This window comes from Pongo abelii, chromosome 9 (genome assembly GCF_028885655.2).
Source record: "Pongo abelii isolate AG06213 chromosome 9, NHGRI_mPonAbe1-v2.0_pri, whole genome shotgun sequence".
Taxonomy (NCBI): Eukaryota; Metazoa; Chordata; class Mammalia; order Primates; family Hominidae; genus Pongo; species Pongo abelii.
The window spans coordinates 77,421,075-77,433,528 of record NC_071994.2 but is presented as its reverse complement, the minus strand read 5'-3'; positions in this window follow the sequence as shown (position 1 = coordinate 77,433,528).

Below are 12,454 nucleotides of genomic sequence, written 5' to 3'. Positions count from 1 at the left end.
TTGTGGAGTCTGGTATATCCTTAAGGAATGTTGATCCTGCAGTCCTACAACCCAGACGAACCACTCCCAGGTATACAGCCTGAGCCCTGGGATTCAGAGTGTGCTCACATTCCCCCTCCAAGAATTTGAAGGATGTGTTTTTCTTTTTGTGTGTTTAAAGTTATATGCAGAACTTTGGGCAGGGTGCGGTGGCTCATGCCTATAATCCCAGCACTTGGGGAGGCCAAGGTGGGTGGATCACTTGAGGTCAGGAGTTCCAGACCAGCTTGGCCAACATGGTGAAACCCTATCTCTACTAAAAATACAAAAATTAGCCAGGTGTGGTGGCATGTGCCTGTAATTCCAGCTACTCAGGAGGCTGAGGCAGGAGAATCGCTTGAACCTGAAAGGCGGAGGTTGCAGTGAGCCGAGATGGCACCACTGCACTCTGGCTTGGGTGGCAAAGTGAGACCCCATCTCAAAATAAATAAATAAAATTTTAAAAAGTTACGTAGAAACTTGACATAGGCAGAACTTTTCGCGGTAAGTTTAAATAAACTTGCAAAGTCTATAATTTCCAGCACTATTCTTTTTTTTTTGAGACGGAGTCTTGCTCTGTCGCCCAGGCTGGAGAGTAGTGGTGCGATCTTGGCTCACTGCAAGCTCCGCCTCCCGGGTTCACGCTATTCTCCTGCCTCAGCCTCCCGAGTAGCTGGGACTACAGGCACCCGCCACCATGCCTGGCTAGTATTTGTATTTTTAATAGAGACGGGGTTTCACCATGTTAGCTAGGATGATCTTGACCTCCTGACCTCACGATCCGCCCGCCTCAGCCTCCCAAAATGCTGGGATTATAGGCGTGAGCCACTGCGCCCGGCCAATTTCCAGCACTATTCTAATGTCAACACTTTAAAGCAGTTAGTCACTTATGAAAATGTATCCATGGGAATATAAATGCCACAGTGATTTGATACCCATAATCATCCACTTTTAAAAATACACAAGTACACAAATAAGCTTTTCTTGAACAGTTGAACATTTTTCATTGTTTCATTTCCTTCTTGAATTTATATTTCCATTCCGCACAACCCGGGGAATGTCTTCATGCACTCCGGAAAATCCAGAGTTCTCTGTGGAGTTGATCCATGACCTCTTCCCCACTCGCTCCCCTTGCCCAGGGTGGCCGAGTTGACTTCGGTTTGGTCTCACTGGGTAATTTTCCAGGAAGAGCCTGACCAGCGGGATGTTTTCCCAGCCCAGTGACCCATTGAAATTTACTTCCTGGCCGGGCACGGTGACTCACGCCTGTAATCCCAGCATTTGGGAGGCCAAGGCGGGTGGATCACCTGAGGTCAGGAGTTCGAGACCAGCCTGGCCAACATGGTGAAACCCCGTCTCTACTAAAAATACAAAAATTAGCCAGGTGTGATGGTGTACACCTGTAATCCCAGCTACTCAGGAGGCTGAGGCAGGAGAATCACTTGAGCCTGGGAGGCAGAGTTTGCAGTGAGCTGAGATTGTGCCACTGCACTCCAGCCTGGGCAACGGAGTGAGACTCCAGCTCAAAAAAAAAAAAAGGAAATTTCGTTTCTTTCCACTCCCTTTGTTTACTCGTCAAAAAGGTTCTGAGCCAGGACTCTAGTATGCATGCAGGGGCAAGTAACACTCCCCAAACCTACAATTATTGTTTATACTATTTATTTATTTATTTATTTTTGAGACAGAGTCTCACTCTGTCACCCAGGCCAGAGTGCAGTGGCGTGATCTCGGCTAACTGCAACCTCTGCCTCCCTGGTTCAAGCGACGCTCCTGCCTCAGCCTCCAGAGTAGCTGGGATTACAGGTGTGCACCATGCCTGGCTAATTTTTGTATTTTTAGTAGAGACAGGGTTTTGTCATGTTGGCCAGGCTGGTCTAGAACTCCTGAGCTCAGGTGATCCGCCTGCCTCGGCTTCCCAAAGTGCTGTGACTATAGGCGTGAGCCACCACATCCAGCCTGATTTTTGTTTATATATATACATATATATATTAAAAAATCAATTCATCTATCAATAGCTACTTTTGTTGAGAGTTCATAATGTACTAGGCACTGTTGTAAGTACTTTATATACATTATTGCCCCGTAATCCTCAGGGTACAGTTTAACTGATCTCTATACTAACCTGTTTTACCAAAATCAGGAAACTGCCTTCCAAGACCAAATATCTAGTCCCATAAATCAAATTACTTATTAACATCCTGGAGTTTAATGGAGTAGGCGCAATATTGCTTTCCAGACATCATTGATAACTCTTCACCAACCAGAAGCCACAATCAGAGAAGAGATACCTAAGACATTTTCGTTATGTTGAGACCTGGGACAAGGACATGCCTTAAACTCTAATTTTTTCCTTAAATTCTTTATATTAAGTGGCTTTCAACTAAAATCAACACAGGATGGTGGGTAGTGGAATGAACGCCTTGGGACCCCAAAATGCTTCAGGATACGGAGTCCAGCCCAGTCACATCAACGAAGATGGGATGTCGCTGAAGAGCGGGAGGGCAGCTTGGAAGAGGCGCCGCTAGGGGACGGCAGAGCACAGCAGAGCCCGCGGGTTGCAGGAGCCGCGCTGTGGTTCCGCAGCAGGGGCGAACCCAGAAAGAGCCTGGCCCCAGGAGGACGCCTCTGATGCCGAGCCTTCGCCCCCGAGCACCCAGCTTCTGTGAAAGGTAAGGAAGACAGGTTCCCAGGAGGGAAGTGTGGCTCTGTCCATCGTGAGCCATAGGCGTAATTTCAATTTTTCTAGTAGCCACTTAAAAAAAAAAAAAAAAAAAAGTAAAGTAGGCCTGGCCCGGTGGTTCACGCCTGTAATCCCAGCACTTTGGGAGGCAGAGGCGAAGGATCACTTGAGGTCAGGAGTTCGAGACTGGCCGGGGCAACATGGTGAAACTCCGCCTCTACTAAAAATACAAAAATTAGCCGGGCGTGGTGGTGCACGCCCATAGTCCCAGCTACTTGGGAGGTCGAGGCAGTAGAATAGCTTGAACTCGGGAGGTGGAGGTTGCAGTGAGCCGAGATCGCACCACTGCACTCCAGCCTGGGCAACAGAGCGAGACTCAATTTCAAAAAGAGAATCATAGAAAAAAATAATGAAACAGGGGCCGGGCGCATTGGCTCACGGTGTAATCCCAGCACTTTGGGAGGCTGAGGCGGTTGGATCACCTGAGGTCAGGAGTTCAAGACCAGCCTGACCAACATGGTGAAACCCCTTCTCTACTAAAAATACAAGAATTAGACGGGCATGGTGGTGGACACCTGTAATCTCAGCTGCTCGGGAGGCTGAGGCAGGAGAATTGCTTGAACCTGGGAGATGGAGGTTGCAGTGAGCGGAGATCACGCATTGCACTCCAGCCTGGGCAACAAGAGCAAAACTCTGTCTCAAAAAAAAAAGAATGGAACAGGTGACTTGAATTGTAATGGTATTTCAATCTAACCCCATATATCCAAAAATGTTCTCATTTCAACATGCCATTAATCTAAAAATCATTCAGACACCCTACATTCTTTTTTTGATACTAAGTCTTTGAAATCTGATGTTTTTTGTTTCTTGCCCTTCTCGATTTCGACTAGTCACATTTCAAGGGCTCAGTAGCCACTTGTGGCTATTGATGATTTTAGTCAGGTAAGTACCTGCTGCGGGACAAGGGCTTAGGAGGATTTCAGAGCATCCCTGCGAGATGGCTAGGCTCAGGGTTTCTCCTGGCCCTGCCCACAGCCCTGCCAGCCAACGCCTCCCCCACACACTTCCTGGACGCTTGCTGTCTCTCTCTTCACCCCTCAGGCCTCCTCCTTGCTACATCAGAGCTACTTTCTAAAACACAGCTTCAGCCGGGTATGGTGGCTCATGTCTGTAGTCCCAGCTACTCTAGAGGCTGAGGTGGGAGCATCACTTGAACCTAGCAGTTTGAGACCAGCCTGTGTAATATAGTGAGACCCCCGTCTCTACAAAACAATTTTAAAATTAGCCATGCATGGGCCTGGGGTTGTGGCTCATGCCTGTAATCCTAACATTTTGACAGGCTGAGGCGGTGGGGATCATTTGAGACAGGCCTGGGCAACATAGTGACATCTTGTCTCTAAATTATATTTAAATATATATATATATATATATATATATATATATATATATATATATATAGCACCTGTGGCCCCACCTACTGGGGAGGCTGAGGCAGGGAAATCACTTGAGCCCAGGAGTTTGAGGTTACAGTGAGCTATGATCACACCACTGCACTCCAACCTAGGCAACAGAGCAAGACCCTGTCTCAAAAAAATTAAAATATATAATAAAATAACAAATGCAGCTTAGCTTGCCATGCCCTAAATTAGGAAACTTGTGTGGCTACCCCTGTCTCTCTGTTCCCCTCTGGTCTGAGAATAGAGCTATTCAGGATTCAGGAGGTTGGAGAGTTTAGATAGCTCAACTTCAAAGACCACAGTGTTGGGAAGGCACCACCACCACCACCACCAACTGGATTCTTGATTCAGTTTCCCACTGGAAAGGCAGATCCAAAAAGAGGTGAGAGCACTGGGCATGGGGGCTCACGCCTGTAATCCCAGCACTTTGGGAGGCCGAGGTGGGAGGGTCACTTGAGGTCAGGAGTTCAAGACCAGCTTGGCCATCATAGTGAAACCCCATCTTTACTAAAAATACAAAAATTAGCCAGGCGTGGTGGTGCACGCCCGTAATCCCAGCTGCTTGGGAGGCTGAGGTAGGAGAATCACTTGAACCCAGGCGGTGGAGGTTGCCGTGAGCCAAGATCGTGCCACTGCACTCCAGCCTGGGAAACAGAGTGAGACTTTGTCTCTAATAAAAACCAAAAACCAAAAAACAAAAAAAGAGATGAGAACAAGCTCTGGACTCACAAAGCCTGGTGTGGACCCTAGTTGTGTAGCCTTGGGAAAATGGCCTAAAGCTCTCTTTGGACCTCAGTTTTGTCATCTGTAGAATGGGGATAATAAAAGTACTTGTCCAATAAGGTTGGTGTGAGGATTAGATACTTTAATTATAATAGTAAGAGCTAAATAAATGCTAACTTTCTAAAATCTGCATTTGCGTAACAGTATTTCAACACTTTAGGACAATTATTGTTTGGCAACACATATAAACTACTGAGAGCTCTCTCGGCAGCTGTGCTGCCCAGAGATGGACCTGACATCGCTCTGATCAAAACCCTTGTCAGTGGTGCCTGGACTGGGCTGTTATGATATCACCTCCCGTCATCTCCTGCCAAATGGAACCAATGCTCTGCCAACTAAGACTTTTCTTAACAACCTAAAAAAAAGAGGTTATCCATTTAAAAAAACAACTTTTTAAAACAATTCAATTGTTGGCTAATAAATGGCTACCACTTCTTGAGTGCTTGTGAAGTGTCAGGTGTTATTTATTTATTTATTTATTTTGAGACGGAATCTCGCTCTGTCGCCCAGGCTGGAGTGCAGTGGCGCAATCTCGGCTCACTGCAAGCTCTGCCCTCCGGGTTCAAGCCATTCTCCTGCCTCAGCCTCCTGAGTAACTGGGACTACAGGCGCCCGCCACCACGCCTGGCTAACTTTTTTGGTATTTTTAGTAGAGACAGGGTTTCACCGTGTTAGCCAGAATGGTCTTCACCTCCTGACCTCGTGATCCACCCGTCCTGCCCATCTCGGCCTCCCAAAGTGCTGGGATTACAAGCGTGAGCCACCACGCCCAGCCGGTGTTTTTTATTTTTTAAACGTGTTTTAACACGTTTAATTCCCACAATGTTATGAATTAGATTCTCTGTTTCACAGAGGAGGAGACAGCGCACAGAGCCAGGAAGGGGTGGAGGTAAGATTAGCTCCAGAGTCTGAGCTCCACCCCATGCCATGTGCCCTGTCCAGCCTCCCAGATGAGCAGCCTCCCACTGGAAGGCCCAAGCTCCACAGAGCGGCCTGCAAGGGGTTCTTCACCCCCTGCCTGCACCCCACCTTTCCAGCCTCAGCCCCAGACCAACCTCTGCTCTGTGCACACCAGCTCTTTGTTCCCCAGTTGATTTTCAGGCCTCTATGTCTTTGTGGATCCCTCTCCCCTGAGCAGCCTTGTCTACTTTTCGCCAGCAAAATCTGTTCCCTCAACCCTTAGGCCTCACCTTCAAGGCTCTTGCCTCTATGAAGCCCCTTCAGCCACCCCACCGCCACCCGACCTGCCCTGTTCTCTGGGTCTGTGTTCCAGCTCTTGGTTCAGGCCTCCATGCAGACACCTGTCATGTGACATCACTGTGAGTTATGCTGGAATCTAGTTCCTCATACCAGGGTGTCAGCTTCTGCATGATGACAAGGAGCAAGCCCAGACCCAAGCTGAGGATCCCGACAGACTGTGGCTTGGTTTCTGGTTCTGCCACCTCCTTTGTGGGTGCCTCAAACAAAATACTTAATTCATTGTGCCTCAGAGGGGTCCTGAGTGTTTTTGGCAATATGTGTAAAGTTCCTGATACACAGTAGATGCTTCATAAATGGTGGTTTCTTATTATCAAAGACAATGACTGTGTCACATTTTTCTCTGAATTTAAAAAAAGATAGCATAAACAGTGAATTGATGTGAAAGGCAACTTGGTAATAACCTTAAACATTTTAAATACACTTGCCCTTTGACCCAGCAGTTGCGCTTCTAGTGCTTCTAGGAAATTATCCTGCAAATACATTCCTATAGGTGAGATATTGTATATGCACAAAAATATTCACTATAGCAAAATATTGGAAGCCACCAAAATGTCCAACACTAGGGAACTGTTCAAAATTGTACTGTGGCCATCAGATGGGATACTATGAATCATGTACAATAATGAGATACCTCTATGTGTATTGGGATAAGCCATTTTCCAGGATTTAAAAAAATTCCAGGTGCAGTGGCTCATGCCTGTAATCCTAGCACTTTCGGGAGGATCATATGAGCCCAGGAGTTCGAGACCAGCCTGGGCAATGGGGCAAAAACCCATCTTTACAAAAAATAGAAAAAAAAAAATTAGCCAGGTGTGGTGGTGCATGCCTATAGTTCCATCTACTTGGGGGGCTGAGGCAGGAGGATTGATTGAACCCAGGAGGTTGTGGCTGCAGTGACCCGAGATCACTGCATTCCAGTCTGGACGACAGAGTAAGAACCTGTATCATAAAAAAAAAAAAAAAAAGAAGAGAAAAGTGCAGAACAGTGTGGAAAATGTTACAATTTGTTTAGTTTAGTTTATTTTTTGAGACGGAGTCTCGGAGTCTTGTTCTGTTGCCCGGGCTGGAATGCAGTGGCATGATCTTCGCTCACTGCAACTTCCACCTCTCGGGTTCAAGTGATTCTCATGCCTCAGCTTCCTGAGTAGCTGGGATTACAGGTGCCCACCACCATGGCTGGCTAATTTTTGCATTTTTAGCAGAGATGGGGTTTCAACATGTTGGCCAGGCTGGTCTTGAACTCCTGACCTCAAGTGGTCTGCCCGCCTCGGCCTCCCAAAATGCTGAGATTACAGGCATGAGCCACCATGCCTGGCCAACAATTTGTTTAAAAACCAAAAGGAAAGCCCGTATATCCAAGTGCTTATATATGCATTGAATATCTCTGGAAGGAAACACCAGAAACTTCTTTGAGACACGGTCTTTGAATGGGAGCTGGCTTCAGATCTATAGAAAGGAGATTTACTTTTTACTGACTTTTTTTTTTTTTTTTTTGAGACAGGGTCTGGCTCTGTTGCTCAGTCTAGAGTGCACTGGTGCAATCACAGATCACTGCAGCCTTGACCTCCTGGGCTCAAGTGATCCTCCCACCTCAGCCTCTCAAGTAGCTGGACTACAGGCATGTGCCACCACATCTGGCTAATTAAAAAAAATTTTTAAGTAAAGATGAGAGCTTATTATGTTTCCCAGGCTGGTCTTGAACTCCTGAGCTCAAGCAATCCTCCTACCTCAGCCTCCCAAAGTGCTGATATTACAGGCATGAACCACCGTTCCTGGCTCACTGATGCTTTTTGACTGTTGTATGATGTGCACGTATATGAGTTAATAAATTTTAAAAACATAAAAAATAAAAAATAAGGCCGGGCACAGTGGCTTATGCCTGTAATCCCAGCACTTTGGGAGTCCGAGGTGGGCAGATCACCTGAGGTCAGGAGTTCAAAATCAGCCTGGGCAACATGGTAAAACTCCATCTCTACTGAAAATACAAAATTAGCTGGGCGTGGTGGCACATGCCTGTAATCCCAGCTACTTGGGAGGCTGAAGCAGGAGAATCGCTTGAACCTGGGAGGCCGGGGATGCGGTAAGCCGAGATCACGCCATTGCATTCCAGCCTGGGCAACAAGAGTAAATCTCTGTCTCACCAAAAATAAATAAAATAAAATAAAATAAAAATAAAAATGAACATCCAAAGATATTCGATCTCTACCATTGTAAGGGAAATGCAAATTAAAACAATAAGATGCTACTTTTCGCGTGTCAGATTGGCCAGCATTTGAAAGCCTGGTGTCAGTCCTGCCATACCTTGCTGGTGGTAGAGTATAATGGTATAGCTAATTTTTTTTTTTTTTTTTTTTTTTTTTGAGACAGGGTCTTGCTCTGTCACCCGGGCTGGAGTGCAGTGGTGTGATCTAGGCTTAGTGCAACCTCTGCCTCCTGAATTCAAGCAATTCTTCTACCTTAGCCTCCCAAGTAGCTGGGACTATAGGCGCTCACCACCACACCCGACTAATTTTTGTATTTTTAGTAGAGATGGGGTTTCACCATATTGGCCAGGCTGGTCTCGAACTCCTGACCTCATGGTCCGCTGGCCTCAGCCTCCCAAAGTGCTGGGATTACAGGTGTGAGCCACCGTGCCCAGCTGATACCGCTAATTTTAAAGCAACTTAGCAGTATCTAGTAGAATACACTGCCCCCATGACCACAGGATCCCATTTTCCAGTGTCAGTTCTAAGCAGAAGGTAGAGCTCTGTCCCTACCATGCTCAACATCAGCTCAGCAGCAGCAGCTACCTCTGCATGGGCATGGGGACCAGGCTGCAGGAGCTGGTCCAGAAAGGACCCCTCACCACGCTCAGTTAATTTTTTTGGTATTTTTTAGTAGAGATGGGGTTTTATTATTTTGGCCAGGCTGGTCTCGAACTCCTGACCTCAAGTGATCCTCCTGCCTCGGCCTGCTAAAGTGCTGGGATTACAGGCATGAGCCACCATGCCCAGCCAACATCTGTGGTAAGTCTATGAGTCTCTTGCCACAATGGCTTGGGGGTAGGAAGGCAGGTGCGTCAAGGGTATGAGGTGGAGAGTTCTGGGTGCACTAGTACCCATTGACATTTTGGTCTGGAGAATTCTTTGTTGTGGCGGGGGTATCCTATGCCCTACAGGATGTTTAGTAGCATCCTTCCCCTCTCTCACTAAATGTCAGTAGCACCCTGCACCCCCCTACAGTTTGACAACCAAAAGTGTCTCCACACATTGCCAAATGTCACCCAGGGATAGGGTTGCCAGACTTAGCTAATAAAAATTCAAGCCACCCAGTTAAATTTGAATTTGTATTTCATACATATAACAAATTTTTTTTCTAGGATTGGACAACACCTCATTCTATAAAACAGAATGAATGTTCCTACAAATAACTTTTCAGTATAAGGATGCCCCAAATGACATATTGAGTAGAGAACATACTTATACTGAAAAAGTACTTATTTATCTGATTCTAAGATTTCACTGGGTGGCCTGCATTTTTCTGGCAATCTTAGGGGTGAGGGTGGAGGAGTGCCCTGTGTTGAGAACCACTGCCATAGGGCACCAGTCATAGAGGAGAAGCTGAGGCCATCCTCACTCTCTAGGGCTTACAGCCTCATCATGGGACACAAACACATCAGGATGCTGCACTGAGAGGCATCACCATGGATCTTTAGGGCCCGACAGGCGGGGCCCTCCAATGCCTGGTTCTGCTTCTCTTTCCTCCTATTCAAAATGCTCTTCCCAAGGGTGTCCATGACCTAGTCACACTCTGTCCCCTGCAGGCAGAAATCACTGAAACCAAAAGAGCGACACTAAGCCTCCAGGGGGCAGGTGCAAGGGGCCGGTGGCCTCCTGAAATCTGAATCTCCTGCAAGAAGCACGCATCTGAGTGTGGGAGAGCTGTGAGGCAGGACCATGGGACTGCCCCCCACCAGAGCTTAGAGACCCTGGAGGGCAGGCCCCCGGGTGTAGCAGAGGAGAGCAGATTCAGAAGCTGGAGGCAGTGGCTGAAGCTGTACAGTTATTTGTTCAGTTTTTTTTTTTTTTTTTTTGAGACGTAGTTTCACTCTTATTGCCCAGGCTGGAGTGCAATGGCGGGATCTTGGCTCACTGCAACCTCCGCCTCCCAGGTTCAAGTGATTCTCCTGCCTCAGCCTTCTGAATAGCTGGGATTACAGGCATGCACCACCACGCCCAGCTAATTTTATTTGTATTTTTAGTAGAGATGGGGTTTCTCCATGTTGGTCAGGCTGGTCTCAAACTCCCGACCTCAGGTGATCCACCTGCCTCCCTCCCAAAGTGCTGGGATTACAGGCATGAGCCACCGCACCTGGCCTGTTCAGTTTGTTTATTGAGTACTCACTGTGTACCAGGCACTGCGCTGGGTGCTGGGGAGGCCTCAGCAAACAAACAGAACAAGCCAGCCCCTGCTCAGGGCAGATGGAGGAGGCAGGAAGGGGGAACCATCAGCACCATCTGTGAGGGGAGACATGCACGGTGGGAGTCCAGAGGATGAGCCTTTCTGGTCTGCGGGGCAGAGGGGTGATCAGCGAGTGCTTTGGTCAGCTCTGGGCATACGTGGAGTCCAAGATGCTTGAGACATCCGAGGCAGATGTCCAGAGGCCAGGAGAACTGTGGGTCTGGGCTCAGGAGTGGACTCTGGGCAGAAGCCCCGGAGAAGGGTGGAATGGTAAGAGCCGGCAAGAGAGAAGAGGACAAGGACAGAACCGGGAGGCTTGGGGCTTCAGGGCAGTGAGGGAGACTTAGAAGAGGCAGCCAGAGGGGCAGGGTGACGCACACCTGTAGTCTCAGCACTTTGGGAGGCTGAGGTTGGAGGATTACTTGAGCCCAGGAGACCAGCCTGGTGCAACATGGCGAAACCCCGTCTTTACAAAATACAAAAATTAGCTGGGAGTGGTGACTTGCGCACCTGTAGTCCCAGCTACTTGTGGGGCTGAGGCGAGAGGATCGCTTGAGCCCAGAAGGTTGAGACTGCAGTGAGCAGTGTTTGTGCTACTGCGCTCCAGCCCGGGTAACAAAGCGAGATCCTATCTCAAAAAAAAAAAAAGAAAAAAAGAAGAAGTACCCAGAGGGAGACCTCAGGATTGTCGTCAGGTGGCCAACGGAGAAGAGAATTTCCAAGAGGAAGCCGTCACTGCAAGCAGCACTAGGAGGTGGGCAGGGGAGCTGGAGATGGTGGTGGTCCCTCAGGGCCATGAGCCTTCCAGCTGCAAGCCTTCAGGCCCCAGCGGCTGGGGGACAATGCTGGGACACCGTCTCCCCACCACTAGGCCACTCCAGCTCACTCTAGCCTCCTTGCTGTTCTTCAGCCATTGAAAGGCCTCCGGGCCTTGGCCCTTGCTGTTCCTTCTGCCTGAAGGATGCCCCAGTATATCCTCATCTCCTTCAGATATTTACTCACATGCAGGCCTTCTCCACTAGGCCTTCCCTAACAATCACTTTCAAATAGGAATGTCCCCTCTCATCATTACCGAATCTCCTTCCCTACTTAATTTTTCTCCATAATACATTTATCACCATCCAACAAAACCTATACTACAATTTTCTAAACTTTCCTTTTGATTTGAATGGATAATATGTTTTGTGGTTCAAAATTCAAAGCTGTGCTCAGTCTTTTGCTATTTCAAACAGTACTGCAATGAATAACCTTGTGCCTGTATCATTTTTTACGGTGCCGATAAAGCTCTAGGCTAAAGCCTCAGAAATGAGGTTGCTGGGTCAAGGAATAAGTGCATTTGTAATTGTATGTATTAATTTTTTCCTGCTCCCTGAATAGAATGTAAGTTCCATAGGAGAGCAGGGATTCTTAAACTTGTACTCATTGTTGTATCTCCAGTCCTTCAAACAAAGACATGGCACAGAGTAGGTACTCAATAAATACATGTTGACGTCGGGCGCGGTAGCTCATGCCTGTAATCCCAGCACTTTGGGAGGCCGAAGCCTGCGGGTCACCCAAGGTCAGGAGTTTGAGACCAGCCTGGCCAACATGGTGAAATCCTGTCTCTACTAAAAATACAAAAATTAGCTGGGCATGGTGACAGGTGCCTGTAATCCCAACTACTCGGGAGGCTGAGGGGAGAGAATCACTTGAACCCAGGAGGTAGAGGTTGCAGTGAGCTGAGATCGTGCCATTGCACTCCAGCCTGGGGGACAAGAGCGAGACTTTGTCTCAAAAACTAATAAATAAATAAATAAATAAATACATGTTGAATGAA